At 41.3% G+C, this 20635-nt stretch overlaps 1 protein-coding gene across 1 annotated transcript in view; it reads left to right on the top strand.

Annotated features, from left to right (window-relative positions):
* The first annotated feature begins 2331 nt into the window (after positions 1–2331).
* Positions 2332–20635, top strand: part of CPQ (carboxypeptidase Q) — a 156458-nt gene continuing 138154 nt past the window's right edge. The window contains exon 1 of the mRNA XM_054817998.1: positions 2332–2453. The gene's annotated coding sequence lies outside the window, so the exon portion shown is untranslated. The remainder of the gene's footprint in view (positions 2454–20635) is intronic.

Here is a 20635-nt window from a genome sequence, read left to right as displayed (position 1 = left end):
GGAGTTAGATATCAGCTCACTCCCTGAAGCACCAAGTTACAATCAGGTAATTCTGATTATTTTTGACATTCATATATATCCAATCCCTTTCTTCAATATTAAGTTCTTGACTCTGACACTGTTCCTACCAGTGTAATCACAGCAATCTTGTAAAGATATATCCATACAGGGACCTTCAAGCACCTAAATAGTCTTAATGAGTTCAGACGCATGCAAGATGGATCACATGCGTGATTTCTCGATGGCAGGGCAAGGATTTTGCCCAGCATAGTAGCTTATAAAGTCTGGGAAACTGAGCACAGGTCTCCTCAGCTCCAGCCTCTCCCTGATTTACAATTACAATCCCAAGGAGGGAAGAACAGCAGTCGAAAGTCCTGAAGTTGCAAACTAAAGGAAAACAAAACTATGCATTTAATGAATAATGCAAAATATGAGAAAATAATGTAAGAGATGGGTGTGATGGAAATACCTTTCCCAAGGCTAAGTGAGTATTGATGTGTTTCAAACCCCTAAACAGATTTGTGCACGTTGCTGGCAGAAGAGGCTTGGCGGGTGGAGCTCTAGGTTTTGTTGTTACGTTTTTTTACTTGCTCTTACTGCTTCTCAGGCAAGGACCACAGAAGACATTAGCAGTGTGCTCTTATCCCTCTGACCTGGGATTCATGACAGCCATGCCAAGATTTCTGCATCCTTCTGACTACTTGATGATGTGGAAAAAAGATGGCTTCTTATCACTCACCCTCCTGACTATTTGGCTGTGGAAGGATTAACAAGGGAAGCTAATTCAGGAAAAATTAATGGGAAACCAGTTTTGGAAAGTGATTTAACTGCAAAGGGAGCAAATGAAGAGAGAAGGAATCACTCTGAGGAATCAACCAAAATCCTAAATTTAAATACTGCAAATACAGTTTTACATGAGCTTGTTCACGCAGACCTGACCTATGTTCTGTCTCTTGTTGGAAGCAAAAAGGAAAGCCGTATATTGGTGGTTCAGTTCAACATGTTGTGGGTGCAACAGCCAACCTTTGAGGACGGAGTATTTTCTTGCACGATTTATAGTGACACATTTATAAGTATTTAATCACTGTGTATAATCTCTTTCCAGAGATACAGTCCCAGATGGACCTTACAGCTTATAGGGCACAATATGTAAAGAATATACAGAACGCACATGGAAGGGACAGTTAGACAGGCAGATCTCTAGCAGCCATTTACTTGTGTAACACTTTTATTTAAAGTTATTTTGTTACCCTCAATGGAACAGGACTCTAAAGGACTGCCGCAATTTGAGAGAAAGGTATTGTTGCATCCCACCAGCATGCTCAGTGATCTGTATAGCAGAGGGGACAGCCCCAGCTGCAAAAATGTACCGTCAAAGTTGTGCACTGAAAAATACAAGTGAAAAAATACAAATGAGTCACCTCAGATAAATGGGTGGAGGAGTCGGGTTGGCAGGGACAGCCATTATCTTACAGCGTGTTTCAAATCCCTCCTCAAGGCACACGCCCATGAAGCTCATTAGTATTACAGTCTTTTCACTCAGGCAGAAAGTTCATGAATATTGGAATACTGTGTTGAATATTAGAGGGAAATTCTTCACTGTTTTCCTACCACAGCAGCTTTTTGGAAATGCACCAAGGGCTTTGATCCTAAAAACACTTACCTGTAAGCACCTGGGTAGTCCCATTGACTAGAACCAATAGAGAGCTTCAATTCAAGTGTTTGCAGATTAAGACCTATGTTTGTATTTTCAGATCTTATCTACAGAAGAAATTGCACTAATTTACCTAAGTGTTTTTATAAACACACCTTTATTTAAATGAGGGCAATGTTACTTGTGCAGGAGGCTGCCATGCGAGCAGCGGTGGCCCTACCTCAGTTCCCAGCGGTGTGACGGCAGCGATGGCTCTCAGCATCAACCAACGACAGAACACGACACGACACGTATGGCCACGCTCTGAAGCACCCAGGGAAGAGGCCACCACCGCGCAGGCAGCAGGAAAGCTTTCTCATGCTTCATCCGTTTGCTGGACATCCTCGCACCACTAACACACCCGCCCTACAAAACCACAGTCCCACGTAGCGGGCAGCCCCCTCGCACCGAGGGGATTTCTCCCCGGAGGTGATGGTGTGTGGATGGGAATTTTTCGCCCTCCACCCCGAGAGGCCGGGGTCGGGCGGGGGCGCCCGGGTCGGGCCTGTCTCGCCTCAGAGGGGCCTAGGAGGCGCCACGGCCCGACCCGCCGGCAAGGGGGGATGCCCGGCCTCGCCCGCAAAAGCCGGGTCGGACCGGAGCCCTGAGGCAGCTTAAGGCGGCCTCGGCGCAACCGGCACCAGCGGGCCCGGCGACGGCCCGCCCCCCGCGGCGGCTCCTCCTTCCCCCCCAGTCTCAGGCTGCCGGGCGGAGGCGGGGGCTGTGCTGGCGCCGCCGCGGCCCGGTCTGCACGGGGAAGGTGCGTGTTTGCTCTGCTCCCCTCCTCATCCTCCTCCTCCTCTTCTCCTCTTTCCCCTCCTCACCCTGCGGGAAGCGCTCGTCAGGGCTGCTTGCTGCCGCAGGAGCGGGGCTGGCAGCGCCCTTCCGCCGGGCTGCAGCGCTCTCCCGGGGCCACGCTTCCCGCGGGGGGCCGGCTCCGCCGTCTGGCTGGGGGCGAGGAGGAGCACGCAGGCCGCCATCACCGGCGCCTTGGCGGGCCTCAGCTCCATCTCTTCCTCTTGCCGAGGGCTTGTTTTAAAGCCCTGGCAGGATGTGCTGGGGTCCCCCCCCGAAATGGGGCCTTCAGCCGCTGGGCAGCAGCCTCGGGTGCCGCCGGGCCAAGCCCTGCCCTGGTCCGTGAGCTGGAGCCCCCCGGCCTGGCAGCGGGGTGTCGGGCCCACCTCACGCCCGTCCTCCTGCCCTTCCCCGGAGGGGGACAGACCCCAGCTCCATCACTCTTCATGAACACAGACGCACCATCGCATGACAAGAAATGCCTGCTTACTCTCTCGTTCCTCTTAATTTAAAAACAAATATTGACCCTAAATTGTAGTTGGCCATTGCATATGTGCTCGGGGGATGCATGGTCGGCGTTAGGCGAGGCATGGTGCTCTGCCGTGGTCTGAAACCAGCCATTGAGAACAGCGTTGATCCGAAAGCTATGCCACTGCAAACGCATAAAACCCTTGAATACCAGATGGATACATTAGATATTTAATTACATTTTATGGCACACTTCATAGTGAAGAGATCCCAGCATGTAAAGTGCTTCTGAGTAGGAAATTCTAGTAACTAGTACCCGTTAGATTTGTTTTGACAGCACTTTATTCTTTGAAGACTACCTTTTTCAAATTGATGCAAAAGGGAAGAGTATAGGAGAGGCATTTTTTTAATATTTATATACAGTTTTTATATATGTGTATATGCATATACATATTTTATAGGAGTACTAAAATATATATGAGGGAGAGAAAAGTCAGATTAAAAAACATGAAAAAATGAAAGTTCTGCAAGCTGAATCAGATTTTACTAAGGAAGCGTTGGATACAGAGGAGCCTTTTGAATCTAGTGGTTGTTTCTGATGGTACAAGTCTGCTCAGAACTACTGAAGAGAAAAATTCAAAATACCAGCACCAGATTTCCATTTTCTTGTTGGTTGGTTGTTTCTTCCTTCATACTGCAGACTTTTTAGGACCTGACTTTCCTAAGTGCAGCACAAGCACCTGAAGCGCTTGCTTAGAGAGGTCATACACATGCAACACCTGAAATCCTGATTTCTTGTTTTGTAAGCCTTAATTTTCAAAATTTTGCCCGCCTGTGGCTTTCACTCTGTTCCAAATTAGAATAATTTTTACTGTTTCTGGAGATTGTTCCACATCTGCTTGCTCTTTTGTATCAAAAGACTGTAAGAGTGTTATAATCTGTCAATGGGAGCATGTGGGTGTTTGTTCTTATGAAGTAATCCTTGGTATGACTGTAGAACAAATTCCCTGTGTGGGAATGGAAGGACTACTTACATCTACGTATATCTAGAATGTATCTCTATTTTAGCTTGAGAAATTTCTAAGATTTAAGCTAGGATGACAAAAGTTGGCCTTGATTTTGCTCTGCTTATTTTTCTGTGAGCATGAAAGCTTCTATTAAAAGTCTTCCTCATGCTTACCTACTATCACTTCTTAAAATCACCTTCCAGTCTTGTCTGGTGCTCCCTCTGTTAGATTATTATTTTGAAGAAAACCTCAAACACTTCTTTCCCCAGAGAAACCCTACAAAGCCTGCCATATCTATGAGAGTTCTTACATCCCTTATTTCCTTGTAAATTTGGACTCCTTTCTTCAGACATACCCACTCTGTCTTGGATAGCATCTATCAATTGTGTCTTGTAATCAGTTTTACTTTACCCAAACTTCAGTCTTTCAGATGCAGTCTGTACATATAAACTTGGATCAGAGCCACTGCAGCTTTAGAGATTCATACTAAGCCTTTGTCTTACCCAATCTTGTTTCTTGGTGTTTAAAATATATATAATTCTTTTGAACAGCAGAACAATAAGATACTAAATCAGATAAGAACAGATTGCAAATCTGGGCTGGGGAAGAACAACCTGGCATTGACCCCTGTTGGGAGACATCTGTCAGTAAAAGCTCATATAAATTCTTACTTCTTTCATAACACAGTTTTGCAAATGCCTGCATGTCTTTAATGCCAAATCGGGAAAGGAAGCAACTTACACAGTCTCTTATTGTTGATATAATTGCACGAACTCATAATGCACATGGGATTCTTTTATCTATTCCTGCTATAGTGTATAAAACTTTCTTGTTTTAAGATTGAAAACTTTGTCTTGTCATTTCTTCCTTTCCAGTTGTGGGAGGATGAAGATGAAGGATGGCAGTACATCTGACAGATAGCAGCTGCAGGGGTGAAATATTTTGCTTAAAAAAGTACTTTGTGCGTAGAAATGTATGAAATGATTACAATCTTGAAGCTCTACAGTTCTTTCAGTTTTGTCTTGACAGGAAATATTGTCTGTCAAAAACTGCATTGCGATAATCTTTCACGTTTTTGTTACCAAATGTCTGCAGTAATCTCCAAGTACTGAAATAAATGTAAGTTCTTTCTTCAGTTGACCCCTAGTTACTTACATTTTCACTGCGATGGCAAATAGTGAATTTTTAGCTCTGATTCGTGATTTCCTAAATGCCAATTACTTGATTAAGTCAGTATTTCTGACAGAATCTGTGAAGAATGCTCTGCCCTTTTTTGTTTCAGTTTTACAACAGAAGGAAAAAATATATGTCATCTTGACAAAAATGTTAACCTTGTTAGCCTGTAGTTTTATAAACAGTACTTTGGGTGCCTTGATCTTACAAGAGGCTTGATTTCTTTTTTTCAGACAGAGAGATTGGACCAGTGGTGGGGGTTTTTATTGATTGATTTTCTTTTTTTGGGAGGGTGGGTGGACGACATTGATTTGGTTTGTTTTTTTGTTTTTTTTTTTTTGTTTTTTTGTTTTTTTTTAATGGAGAGCACTGAGACTCTCAGCTCGTTTGGATTCTTTTTTTTCTTTCCTGATATTAATAATAGTAATATTTTCTCAGTCTTTTAGATCTAATTAACATAGGTGTGTTTGATGAATTTTCTCCACAGTGAGCATGAGAAAAAAATGTGAAAATCCCCTTGGTGCTGTTGCTGCCAAAGAGGGATTCGGTAGAAGTATCTAATGAACAGACATATGGATTCAAATACATCTATAAGAAGTTGTTATATATTTTGGCAAAACATTTCTCTCTACTACCCATTGCAATCAGAGGTATGGTAAAAGACTTGTGATCTTAAAACCTGGCTTTAAAAGGTACTAATGCTGTTTTAGAAAAGAAAAATTCCAGTCAAATTTATCTCAATACTTAATTGTCTAAGATAAATTTTAAATCAATGATCTTTACATTATAGTGAGAGGAGGTTAATCTCAGGTCACCTATCACAGACATTTCTTACATCATAGGAAATACAAACAAGTAAGATTTATTTTAAACTTGTACGAGTGACCATCCTGCGTTCAGTACAACAGTGACAGTTTCCACCAGCTCAGGATTTGCCCAAACCTGTTTTGTGACCCCACAGATGTAGCATCTTTGCAACTGAGAATTGTTGTCACCCTCATGAAGCCTATTTTAGTACTGATGTGAGAAGACATTTCTGGGTTAAGGGTATGTGTGGTTTGGGTTTTTTTTCTCCAGTTGCTGGTTATGGTGTCTGATCTTTTACTCAAATGTAGCGATAGTACATTTCCTGCTATAACAGTCTGTATGAAAGGGAATGAGATCACTCTTCCACCCTCCCCCAATTTTTCTAGCTTTCATCTGCTACATGTATATTGATATCCCATGTCTTTAATTTTTGTGTTGGTTTTTTTCAGAGGAGGCCCTTGACTGTGAATTTACATAAGACAAGTGAGTCAAAAGTAATTTTGTGTTTCAAGTAGCCTCACAAAAGGGGCTTATGTAATACTATGCATGTGCCAATAGACATTTGAGAAAGAAATGTGCTTTTTTGAGGCCTTAAAATGAGATCTGAGCCAACAGACTCCGTTGGGAAAGCATCCACTTTTTTATCTGTAACTTTTGAAGACCAAAGCATAAATTTGATTTATCTGTAGTGGTTTCCCCCTTCTGCTCTCCACAGGTTTTGAGATTAGCGTTTCTGATCTTGTTGATTTTTACTGTTCTGAATCACAGGGCTCACCTTCTAGTGCTCTCTCTGGTCGTGTTCTCCCATACAAAACATGAGTGCTCTTCCATGGCAGACTGCAAAAACACTTCTTGGAGTTTTAGTTTAATGAAATTCTTTATTGCTTTGGAAGCAAAAAAGAATTGTAAGTTACTAATTTCTTTAAGATTGATCATATACTGCAATGGGCTATTAATATTTTCTTTTGACAGCTAGATAAGGCAGAAAAATACATTACTAGTTTCAGTGCTGCTGAAAAATACACAGAGCAGATAATTTCTACCTCAGTGATGCACTGTGAGATACCCTAGAAGGAGAAGAAAGTCAACTTGATCTTAATTACTTTTTCAGTATGGTTGTCTTGAAATAGTTGTTGTGTAAGGAATCTCTAGAGGGTTTTCAGAAGCAAAAAAATTTGAGGAATAGGCTTGGAAGACTCTCTGTAGGCTCTGAGTTACTGCCTGTCGTGGTTTTACCCCAGCTGGCAGCTGAGCACCATGCAGCTGCTTGCTCACTCCCCCCCCATCGGGATGGGGGGAGAGAATTGGAAGGGTAAAAGTGAGAAAACTCGTGGGTTGAGATAAAGACAGTTTAATAGGTAAAGCAAAAGCTGCGCGCATAAGCAAAGCAAAGCAAGGAATTCATTCACCACTTCCCATGGGCAGGCAGGTGTTCAGCCATCCCCAGGAAAGCAGGGCTCTGTCACGTGTAATGATTACTTGGGAAGACAAACGCCATCACTCCGAACGCTGCCACCCCCTCCACTTCCTCTTCCCCCAAGCTCCTTATAAACTGAGCATGACATCATATGGTATGGAATATCCCTTTGGTCAGTTTGGGTCACCTGTCCTGTCTGTGTCTCCTCCCAACTTCTTGTGCACCCCCAGCCATCCCGCTGGCAGGGCAGCGCGAGAAGCAGAAAAGGCCTTGGCTCTGTGTAAGCACTGCTCAACAATAGGTCCAAACATCTCTATATTATCAACGCTGTTTCCAGCACAAATCCAGAACATATCCCCTTACTAGCTACTATGAAGAAAATTAACCCTCTCAGCTGAAACCAGGACACTGCCTTTGTCTAATTTACTTGCAGCTGCTGGGACCTAGATGGACTTAAGCCACAACTGATCCAAATTTTCTATTGCCCAGTCCATAGGCTGGTAAAATACACCTACACTGATTTTAGCATACATTACTACTGCAGCTAAGGTCTGCGATTCATGCTTGATTTTGGACCTACCACTTATAGCTGAAGAGAAAACTTGCAGAAAGGGTGGTGGTGAGCAGGAATGTCTCTAACTGAAGGAGGACAGATGTGCTTGTTTCCAGCAAGTGATGGCACTCGAGTCAGCAGATACATCTTGCTTTTCAGTGCTGTCTGGTGTACACTACAGTCATAATTATTAAAAAGACCTGGCAGAGCCAAACCAAGCATATCTGATACGGGTGGATCATATGGGGCTTTTTTGGTACTTGTCCAAATCTGGTGATGAGAGAGGAGAAAGTGGTCAAACTGGAAGAAACTTGGAGAGAACAGCTTACACTGAATGTCAGAATATCTCTTAAGAGTTTGCTGTGCTCATAGCAGGTGACAACGGTCTCTTCAGCCTCACATCTAAATTTTGACTGGGACAATGAATTTTTTGTTTCATTGGAAACAGAGGTGGTCAGAATAGTATGATTATCTTTTGATATTTACATCTGGCAGTAGATGAGCTGAAAACTCATTTGCAAGTCTTTTTCCCAAGAGGAAAAAGTTATTTTCCCAGCACTAAGTGGTGTTTCTGTTAGCAGTCCTCTCATTGCTCAAAGTAGGTCTGATTTTTTGGCCCAGAATATCGTTTTTGAGTAAAGATCATCCTTTTGACACAACAGCATGAGTTATTTTGTGGTCGTAAGTGAACAAGACTTTATGCTTTCTCTAGTATGGGAATTTTGGCATGGCTAGAAATCATTTTTTTTTCCCCACATCATACTCTCCCATTTGATGTTATTTGTGAAACAAATTTGTGAAAATTGCCTTATAGTCTAAGCTTTTAGGCTGAAAGAACTCAATGAATGTTTTAAGCTTTATTTGAGGAGCTATCTTTATCAATAGTGATATATCCTATGTTTCTTCGATCCAGATCATATGGCAAGTTTTATTTAAAGTAGAAGCATAAACAAACCCCTGTACAAAGTGAATCCTATTTTGCTGACTCTGACTTTAAGACAGGAGATGAACCCAGCAGTTAAAAACTGCAGGATATATTTATCTATAAAGCGTATCTGATGTTTATATGCTCATTTTTGGTGGTTGTTGGTTTTTTGGTTTGTTTTCGGTTTTTTTTTTTTTTTTAAACCAGTAGCATTTTCTTGTGATGATGGTGAAGCCCTCTCAGCTATCTCATCATTGTGTTACACACTACGCTCTTGTCAGTCCCATTATCATGCATTTACAGGTCTCAAGGGTCAGAGAACTGCTCCCAAAATCAGAGCAGTTATGTTTCGGGGGAGTAGTCATCACATTTTCTAATTTTTTTTGCTCCCTTTTTACATGCTGCTTTATCTCCTTTGGCTTTTCCTCATTGTTGTAATCCTGGAAGATATGGCACTTCTCCGTTGCTTCTGTTGCCAGTGTGTTGGTATTAGAATTAAATGTATTCAGACGAGAGAGTTGGGGTTGTTCAGCCTGGAGAAGAGAAGGCTCCAGGGAGACCTTATAACAGCCTTCTAGTATCTAAAGGGGCCTACAGGGAAGCTGGAGAGGGGCTGTTTATGAGGGCAGGTAGTGATAGGACAAGGGGGAATCGAAGGAGGGGAGATTTAGATTAGATATTAGGAAAAAATTACTCACTATGAGGGTCGTGAGACACTGGCACAGGTTGCCCAGAGAGGTGGTAGATGCCTCATGGGGCTCTGAGCAACCTGATCTAGTTGAAGATGTCACTGCTCATTGTGGGGGTGTTTGACTAGATGGCCTTTAAGGTCCCTTCCAACCCAAACTGTTCTATGATTCTGTGATGACTGTTTTCTGAAAATCCAGAACACACAGGCCGATTGAGCAGCATGTAGACAGGAATGGGAGCATGGGAAAGTTCCTTTGAAGAATGTTATATAAAAATAACTATCGGGAGCTTATCAGTATGTGAACTGTATATAAAAAACCAGATGCACACTGGATAAATAATAACAACTAGAGTAGGCATCTGTCTAATGCAACCTCCAAAAATTCTCAAAATGAAACATGCTGTCTAACATCTTCTGTCCCTACAGACAAGCGGCATGGGAAGGATGAAAGTCAGCTAATACTAGCTTTTTTCCTGGAAAACATTTTCAGCTGCAGTGAGGTAACAGCTGGGCTGTTAGCTGCACCTGCAAGCATCATTGCAACTGCAGGTGGTGGCTTGTGCAAGGTCAGCTGCTCTTCTGAAAGCAAAAGGTAGCTTTGCTGTAGAAAAAGTCCGAATCTAGGAATTAAACGGGATAGTAAACCTCAGAAATGTAGGCTTCTTGCTGAGCTTGCCTGCTCTCTAGGTGTTTGTACTCAACAAGTAGGGCTTGTTGGTAAACATGGAGTAAGGAGTGTAGGATTAGTGTTGGCCATCAGATCTGTTCCAGTGGATAACTGGGAAGTTGTCATCATCGGGGAGCAGTACTGAGACATAATTCATTCCCCAAAGCACTGTTTATGTCCCAGCCCGGCTTTGAAGTGGTTTCAAAGAAGAGCTTTCTGAGGAATGACCCTATTATGGAAATCATGGAAGTGTGGGCACATGTGGTGAGACCGTCATCCTGAAAGGATCAGCGCTTCATCGAGGAGTCAAAGATGACTTTTTGGCTGCTTCTGAATGAAGAAGCAGTTGTAACTTTATGTAAACTCTACTTTATCAATGCCCCTGCTTGCAAGCTGTGATAAAATCAAAACCAAGTTTAAGCAATCCTCCAATACCAGTTTCATTTTAATTTGGAATTGCATTTAATTCATTAAGAGACTGACATTTGCAACATCTGGATTCACTGAAGGAGGCAGAGGCTCTGTTTTTTCCTCATACTGGTAACACCAGAGCCCCAAATGTTAAATAGTCTCTCTACTCATGCTGTGGATAAAGCCCTCTGAATTTTCTGTAATTATAAGGCAAATATGTGGTTTTGAAAATCACCATTTATAGCTAAATCAATACATCTGGATTTCCCTGTACATATTTACCCATGTTCAAATTTTGTCTGCACAGGAAATTGTCAATACTTATCCAAGATTTGCTAACCTATAGCAACTTGGTGTAAGCTATTTCACAGGTTACCTGCATGATGGATCTTCTGAGTCACTGCATGCGAATTCTGGAGAGAAACATGCCAGCTGTTTTAGTGTGTGAACAAAAATAAATTGAGGACAGACATTTTGAGATTCATTATTTCATTTACTACTAGCATACCAGATACAATAATTGTTTACATTTATAACTATATTGCTATCCCCTATTTTAAAAAATACCAACACAACTTAAACACATCTTTAAAAATTCACTTTGGAAGTAGAATTGCATGGTTCAGAAAAATAGGAATAGTCTTACCCGAACTCACTGATGTCAGCATTTGTCACTGCCCTCTCTATGTAATTGGTGTGTTTACTCTTTGGTATGTTCTTTGGGGTTTTTTTTGTTGTTGTTGGTTTTTTTTTCCACTTTGATTTCCAGTTGACTTTTTGTAATATGACCATTTGCTTTACTGCAGCAAGCTTTTGACTAGCTCCTCTTGGTAGTGTCAGGAGAGAGGCCGAGTGGTCACGCTGATTGAAATGTCTTTCATGTAGCAACTGAACCACTTGGAGATGTCACTTCTGGGTCCCTCCTCTTCCAATTGTTTGTCCATTTTGCCTGTCTGTAGTTGTAAGGCCCTAAGGCATGTTTGTCTCGGTGTATCTGTGCACTGGGTAGCACTGTGGACCCTGATCGTAACTGGGACTGTTGAATGCCACTTGAAATAAAAAAAATAAATATTGCAGTCTGCAGTCATAACTGACTTTTTTTGTCCTGCAATAGCAAAATTGTTAGATAAATGTTTGTCTTTTAAATGGCAGTAACAAGTAATTAGAAGTTAAATGCAGAATCAGAACTGTCATATGCATGGTAGCTTAGTGCTCCATGATCAAATGTGTGCTGCACTGGGGAGTAGCTTTGATGAAGCTGTGTTGGAGCTTTCTTCAACATCAGAGAGGTCTGGTTTTGCTAATTTATTTCTCAAAATTGGCTGAAAACCAATTTTCTATCAAGCTCTTTAAGTAAAGTGTATTTATCTTGTTTGCAGTCTGTTCTTTGCCTTGGTTCTGTATGTTTAAACTTTCAAAGCTTGCTCTTGTTTGTATGTCGCAGTGCAGTCTGTGATGGGATGGTGGTCCCAATTGTATATTGCCGCTGAACTGTAGCAATTTTTTTCCTATGTTGATATGTTGGAATACAGTGTGATATTTGAGTACCAGTGTTATGCCCTAGTGAGCATGATGAAATCGTAAACAACATACTTCCTAACATATCTCATTGAAATTAATATCCTTTCCTATAAGTAAAGAAATGTGTGCATCATAATTATTTCTGTCAATTGTAATGAGAAATTCTTGATGCTGTGCCTTTTTCATATAGTTGTATTTACAAATTTGTCCTTTGTTGCTCTGGTAAGGGAAGGCTTGGTGGGCGTATCCTACAGTAAGGAGGCAAAAGACTAGAATATCAGTTTTCTTAACAAGTCTAGCAATATGTTCACCAGATTTCTCAGCTTCACAAAACCACTTGAATGTTGTTACTGTAGCACTATGAGGAACATACCTTTGTTGTGACTGTAGGGAAAACTAGATGAAAAAACCTAACAAAAAAGATGTTCGGAGAAGTTACAGTTATTTTAATCTGGAATTTTTATTTATTAATATTCTTAAATATCTCATCATATTCAGCAATGCTGAATAATTACTGACTTAATTTGGAATTGGCGTGTCTGTAAAATGAGATTGTAGGTCTATGGAGTAAAATAGCTAAAATAGTTGAATACTTTTAAAAATATTGGTCTTGCCTTCTTTGGTCTTTGAAGTGTTTAATAATGTGCATAACTTTTCTCTGAACTTGTTGACTTAAAATGAAAAATTTTGTTCCATATACAAAGCAAAAAATGTTTTGTAGATGTGTGGTCATAGAGGAATATTATTCTTGTCATATATGGAAATGCTAAGTATTTGACTTAAGAGTTTATAATTCTGGAGTGGTATATAATGTGCGTAGGTGAGATTATTATGTGACGTGGTTTTTGTTAAGGCCAGACAGGTCATTTCATCAGAAAACATGGCCTGTTGCACTCCATTAGATAATTAGTAACTAAGGTTACTTACTTTGGTGGTTCATTTTGGCAAATATCCTGACCCTTAGTAGTGTATAGTCACCTTTAAAACTAAGATTTAATTATTGGAAGGAGATAGTTGAAGTATTTGTGTTTTCTGGCCAAAATCTGGAGCAACATAAAGCATACGTGTTCTGTAGGACTGAACAGCCTTAAGTTGGAACGCTGCTTGGAGGAGCACCAGGAAGTGCCTGCGAGTGCCAGAGACTTGGCAGTTTGATTCCTTTTGGCTTTCACAGGGGTGGCAGACCAACTTGTGACAGTAACAGCCCTGCACTGACTGTTGTTAATGAAACTAGGTTTGCTGCTGTTACCCATCAACTTTAGCAGCTTTTGCTATCCAGAGATACGGATAGATCATTTGCTCATAGCTCATACCTTCTGTTTTAGGCTTTCTCCTGGTATGAAGATAGGTTTTGTCCTTTGGCCGGATGCAGTCTGCTAGTCTTTCAGTAAAAACTCAGAAAGAAAATATTTAGCATCAGACTTGTGGGAATAGTTTAACTAAATACAGGATATAAGATGTCTTGTTGAACATATTTTCAAAAAGAAACTTAATTTACAATTTTGGGTGATAGATATTTAAGTATGGGGCCTTGCTGGCAATTCTTGTCTTTGGTGCCCCTTAATTTGTGGCCTCTTGTTTCTCTCTCTTGGGTACTTCATTCTTTTCCATAGCCTAATTCATCTCCTCAGATAAGAAAATACAGAAGAGGTTGTAAGAGGAGATTTCTGTGGTTTTATTGCCTCAATAAAAAGGGAGTATTTTCTCCTGTAGGAAAGGCTGAAAGAAAAATACGCAGTTCTCAAGAGTTTGTGTCTCAATTATGTATGAATTTCATGAAAAGATACAAGATATGTGTCTATCCCAAGGGCCTTTACAATCAAGAAGGGCTCCCTGAATTACTAAGAGGCCACTAATGTTTTATCTCAAAATGAGTGTGTGAATATATTGATTTTTTATAAGCCAGTCTTTCTATGTCTGAACGCAACCTGTCTTGTTTTTTACCCTAGAGCAATAGTTGCGGACTTGTCACCGAAGTTGAGCATCAAAATACCAGATAATATCACTGCAACCCTATTCTGTTACGTTTTGATTTAATTGTCCAAAATCATCTTTCCCACCATGACCCCCAGTCATCTTTCAGTGCCATCGGCTGGCATTAGCTATGTACTTTGGCATTCATTGTAGTATGAACAACACTGTATTTCGGCGTCGTTTCCTAAGTGCCTTCCTTTCATTAAATATTTCTGTTCTGTTCAGTTGTTCTCATCTAAAAATCCCACTGAATTCCTCTTTTGCCTCTGAAAAGATAACATACTTCCTTTTGGGAACTGTTTGTATTTTGAATGCTCATTAAGAATAGTATCAGCTGCTATGTGGCCTTGGCATTGTTCTGTGATAATTTTTGGTTTTGGTTTTGGGGTTTTTTTACTTAATTTTTGTCTTGGCTGTCACTGCTTCCTAGGGAAGTAGCAGACATCGTTTCTGTGTCTTTGCTGATACACCACTCTGCACATGGATTATGGTGTGAGTCTTTAGGATTAGTGCCCTCCATTTTAGCAGCAGCTACTGAATAAGATTATACCAAGGTAGCCTGTTACTATTCTGAGGCTTGCAGGTGAAGCAAGAGTTAAGTGTGGTTGCTTTTACTGCTTCCTTCCTATGTTAAGCTATATTACTTCCACCATACAGAGTATAAATAGGGTATGAAGTTTTTCTTTTGCCAGATGGGGAGCTATGACTGCAGTGTCTCTGGGTGCATTTGGACTTTATCTCTTTTAATCCTTAGCCTTCTTTAAACATTTTCTTTCCTATTCTGTCTGTGTAAGTCAATGTCACTACCTGAGTGTATATTGTCATATACTACTAGGTCACACTTATCTTTTCAAGGATTTCAGGACATATCTTCAGTTGTAGCAAATAAGGATAGTTCTTCTGAAGTTGGTAAATGTAAAACAGCTCAGGTGTTTCCTTTGGAGTTTTAGGCTTTTGGGTCCAAGTGATAAGATTTTGTATTGTATTTAAAGTCTTGTATCCATATTGTGTTGTACTCTTCCCTTCCTTAGCCTTAGATGTAAAAAGGCTCATTTTAAGGATTTTGTAATGTAAATGATAACTTTGACTGTGAGTGTTCCCAAAGCCAAGATTGCCCAACTGATTAAATGTTCTCCCAGATGAGGAATCTTGACAATTCTGGAAAAACAGTCTTTGAGGAATGTCTGCTTTTCTGCTTCACTCTTCAAGACCATAAAGCTTTCCTTCCCGCCCCCCTTGTCTTTCTAAGTGATGGAAGAACTCCATGACTTTATTTTTAGGCAGAAATCTCCTCCTCATTTTGCAAGTCCACCTAGCCTTCCAGCCATCCTACTCCACAGCTGTCACAACAAACTTTCTTTCAGATGCTATTAAATGTATCAGACATCACTCTGCAGCATGTGAGTTTGTTACCCTGGGGCTTTTCAGTCTATTCTCATGTTATCAAAACCACTGTGATTTCAAGGTTTCCTACATTCCTTGGAGGAAAATCAAATGATACATGGTTAGGAAACTGATAGATACTCTGCAGATTTAGCAGATCTCTAGCAATTAAGTGGTTAATACCCTAAATTTATTGTTTTCTTTCCTCATTTCCCATAACCATGACTTGTGAACTGTCTGTATCCTTTTGTCTGTATTTTCAACTGGGATTTTGGGAAAACTTTGCCACACTGGAGAAGAAGCATTGCTCTAGCTTTGTTTATCCTATTTCTGTTCCCTCTACGCCTCTTTCAGTTATCTGATTGCTGTAAACAATATTCTCATCTGAGAGGGTTTTTTTACCCTCTTTCTCTCATTCTTTTCCATCTGTTACATTGAAATAATTTGTATTGTAATGATTTTAATGGTGGTAACACCAGTTAGCCTGGTTACAGATTGGGTGTGCTAAAGCTCTTTTCTATCAGGGCACCATAAAAGATGAAGATCCCAATGATCTTGCCCTTTAGCATCAAAGACAGTAGTTAGCTACAGACAAATGGATCAGACGATAGGTGGAAGTATCCTTAAAGTAGCTGCTTAGCTACTATTAAATATATGACACTGTCTGCACTACACATGTAGCACTGTGCTATACATTTCATTCTCTTTCATACTCATTTGAACTGGAAAAGACTTATTTCCTGCCTTTAATTTCTCTTTTTCTTCTGCATGCCTAGAACCTTTCTCCCTTGATTTTTTAAATCCTTTCAGGTTGTGCTGATGACTTCCTTTCACATTCTGAATCACAGATTTAGGTAGGAAGACGTCTTTTGAACTCATCTAGTCCAAACTCCCCGTTTAAGCAGGGTCAGCTGCAGCAAGTTGCACAGACCTGTGCCCCGTCAGGTTTGGAATATCTCCCCATATGGACACGTCATAACCTCTCTGGGCAACCTGTTCCAGTTTTTGACCACCCTCACAATAAAAAAGGCCATTCTTGTGTTCAGATGGAATTTCATATGCTTCAGTTTGTGCCTATTGCCTCTTGTTCTGTTGGTGGGTGCCACTGAAAAGAGCCTGGGTCTTTCGTCTCCGTTCCCTTCCATCAGGTATTCATACCCATTCATGAAATTTATACCCACTGATGAAAGCCCTCCTGAGTCTTCTGCAGGCTGAACAGTCCCAGCTCTCTCAGCCTTTCCTCATAGGAGAGATACTCCAGTTCCTTAATCATCTTCATGGCCCTTTGTTGGACTCTATCCGGTATGTCCATGTCTCTCTTGTACTGAGGGGTCCAGAAATGGGCAAATACTCCAGATGTGGCCTTACCAGTACTAAGCAGATGGGAAAGATCACTTCCTTCCACCTGCTGGCAGCACTCCTTCTAATGTGCAGCCCACCAGGCTCTTGCTCTTTCCCATGAGGTTGCATTGCTGACTCATGCTCAGCTTGTCCACCAGGACCCCATGGTCTTTCTCTGCCAAGCTGCTTTCCAGCTGGGTGGCCCCAGCCTCTCTTGGTCCATGGGGGTTAGTCCTCCCCAGACACAGGACATTCCATTTCCTCTTGTTGAACTTCATAAGGTTCCTGCCTGCCTATTTCTCAATTCACTCTGAGTGGCAGCACAACCATTGTGTACACAGCCCCTCCTCCTAACTTCATATTGTCTGCAAGTCTGTCAAGGCTGCACTCTGTCCAAGCATCCAGATCATTAATGGGGTTCTTGAAGAGTACTGGACCAAGCATTAGATTCTAGGGGACACCACTAGTTACTGGCCACCAACTAGATATTGTACAAATAATCAGAACCCTCTTGAGCTTGGTTGTTCAGCTGGTTTTCAGTCCACCTCACTGTCTGCTCATCCAGCCCATAGTTCATCAGCTTCCCTAAGACTTTATGGGAGACTGTCAAATGCCTTACTAATGTCAAGGCAAACAACGTCCACTGCTCTTCCCTCATCTACCAAGCCAGTAATTTTGTCCTAGAAAGCTGTATCAGGTTGATTTAGCATGATTCTCCCTTGGTAAATCCATGCTAACTATTCCGAGTCACCTTCTTGTCCTTCATATATTTGGAAATAATTTCCAGTAGGATTTTCTCCTGTTACCTTGCCAGGGATTGAGGTGAGGCTGACTGGCCTGTAGTTCCCTACATCTTACTTCTTTTACTTCTTGACGATAGGAGTGACATGCCCTTTCAAATATAATTGAGAGTGGCCTCACAATGACATCAGCCACCTCCCTCAGTATTTGTGGGTGCAACCCATGGATTTACATACGTCCAGTTTGTTAAGTGCTCCCTAACTTGGTCTTCCTCCACCGGGGGGTATGTCTTCCTTGCTCCAGAGTTTCCCTTTGAAATGTTCTGCTAGGATTTTGCAGGAAATCTCTCTCTTCTATGGACTATATTCAGACCACATCCTTCCTTCTGTATATGGATCTATGTACAGCCATGGCTGGATGCCTATCATCCACTTCACCTGAAACTAAAAGAACTGGAACAGTTTTGCAGTACTGCCTTTTAGCTTTGTCCTCATTGTGGACCACAGAGTTTCCATGGTTCCTAAGTGTAGTCTTTCATTCTGGAAAGCCGAGAGCCTACATAACCCTTTAAGCTGGAGATGATTAAGCCCTAAGCCCTGCGGAGGCCAAATTCATCTGGCGTAAACATGCAGTGTCTAATATGTGAATGGCTTTCAGTTCTGCTCAAAATGGGAAGAGGAGCAATGGCAGCTCCCACTTTTTCCTTATGTCAGTGATTAGAAGTCCCTTTGAAGAAGTGGAAGGTGGGAGTTGTAGGTTTTACGTGGTCTTGAGATCTTCACTTTTTAGGAGAATACCCTAAACATGAGCTTGCAGGGAGGGCTGGAACAGAACCATTCTGTCCCTTTTCCATGCATGCAAGATTTACAGGGTCAGAGAAATAAAGTAGAAGGATCGTAACCCTCTAACAAGCATCCTTACTTCCTCGAAGGGTAAGGGGAATCCCAGATTCTTATCCCTAGTTTAGAAAATGGTTATTTTGTACTAGAGAGCCATGGAATCAGATGCATTAATAGGCCTTGGAGAAAGGACTGTACTTCCTGAAAGTGTCTTTTCTTCCAGTCTCATTTTGCTCTAAACTTCTACTGAAGAAATTCAGTGAATAATTAAATGCACCGAACAGTTGTGACTGTCCTGTTATTTTTTTTTTTTAATTTGGCTGGCACTGTGATGTTCATTTGCTGAGTCTTAACTAGTGAGGTGTGCAAAAAATCGGTAGTTTCTTTTCCCAGATGGTTCACTGGTGGGATAAACTTAATGTTGCAGAGACTGGGACAACAGATGTGCTATTCTTTCCCTGAATAAGCAGAGGAGTGATTCCTGTATTGCAATCCAAGTGAGTATGATGTTTTTTACCTAGCAGGGAATTATTTCTGAGCACTGCTAGCTTTTGGACAGATTATGCTGGAGTATTCAAGGAAAGCACAATAAATTGCGTTCCCATTCTTATGTCCTTGCCCAGGGTTTGAGTTCAGTTATGCTTCTCTTACAGTGCAGTGGCAGGTAGTGAAATGCTGGGCGTGTCAGGAGTGTGTTACATCCACAAAAGCTGTGGAAACATATTTGTTCTCAGTGTTCAGTGGGAAATTCCTGGAAAAAGTGCAGCTCTTAAATGCAGCTCTTCTGGGGCAGCCTTTGGAGTGCGGAGGCTGCTGTTTTTGAATGAGGCCAGGGAGAGCAAAGGAAGCATTTCTTAGTTAAGGGAAATGTGATAACTGTGGTTTCATTTCTCCATTGAAAAAATGCCTGAAGTTGGTAGCTGTGGGCTCTTTGAGGTGGCCAATGCTAATTAAACAATCCCTCTGTGTTTTCTGTTTAGCAACTAAATGTATCAACTTTGGTAGATTTTGCAAACCCTTAAACAAACAAACTCCTAAACCTTAAGTTTCTGGAACTAACTCTACAAAGTTGTTGTCTTACTACACTCAGCAAGAATTTGTCTTATGGCAGAAATCAGATTATCTTGATTGCTTCTTTGTGAATGATGAGCTTGGCAAAAATCAAGGAATGAGCATGGTCATCCTGAGAAAATTACTGATGTCTCTAGCAGAGGATGTCTATGAGCATGTAATTAACTAGTCCAAAGGGAAGGAACATTGGGAAAGTACAGAGCATAGCAATAAAAATACACCAATACCGTCTGTGTAGTATAACCACAAATAAACAGTAACTCAGACTATGACAGGCATTTTACAGTTCTCTGTCAGTGTCCTGAGATAACCCGAGTTTTCTGCTCCTGGTTGTGTAAGACCTTTGCCCTGTCTGTCTCACAGAGAGAGAGGAAATCTGTGTGATAAATTTGTCACTCACAGATGAAATCACAGATGATTTTTGTTGTTATTTTGGGAAGATGACACTTCACCATGAAGAATTTTTTACTGCCTTGATCTCAAGTTTAGGGGACATTCGAATAGTTAAGGAGAATAACTTAATATTCTTGTATTGTTAAAGCTATTGTTTAACTTGCTGTTTATGAAAAGACCCATAAAGGACTATGAAAGGCTGGCAATTTGTGCTGGTTATCATATGAGCTAGGCTTGGTGACTACAAAAAGTTTGTGTGGTTTTTTTCTCTTCTGGTCATTTATGGGTCCTAGAAATGTGGTTTAATCCTTTCACTCTTTCTGTGTCTTAATTCTGTGTTGCACAGCTGGCATTTCAGTTGGCATCTTATGAATGCATGCCTGATGGGTCATCCCCGCTTCTTGGGAGCCGATCAGACAGCTCTCACAAAAACGTGGGTTGCCTCTTCTGTTTCCATTGATAAATCTGTGCTTCTGAGTGCCTGTACACTAATATACGCTACATGGGGAATAAATATGAGGAGTTAGAGATCTGTGGGCAGTTGCATGATCTTGTTGGGATCATGGAGATGTGGAGGGATAGCTCACATGACTGGAATGCTGCAATGGATGGATATATGTTCTGTAGGAAGGACAAGCTGGGAAGAAAAGGAGGTGGAGTTGCCCTTTATGTGAGAGGACAGCTGAAGTGCTTGGAGTTCTGCCTAGGGATGGATGATGAGCAAACTGAGAGTTTATGGATAGGGATTAAAGAGCACACCAATAT

The sequence above is a fragment of the Grus americana genome, chromosome 2 (assembly GCF_028858705.1).
Source record: "Grus americana isolate bGruAme1 chromosome 2, bGruAme1.mat, whole genome shotgun sequence".
NCBI lineage: Eukaryota > Metazoa > Chordata > Aves > Gruiformes > Gruidae > Grus > Grus americana.
The sequence above is the reverse complement of the archived record's forward strand: the minus strand, read 5'-3'. Positions and strand labels throughout refer to the sequence as shown.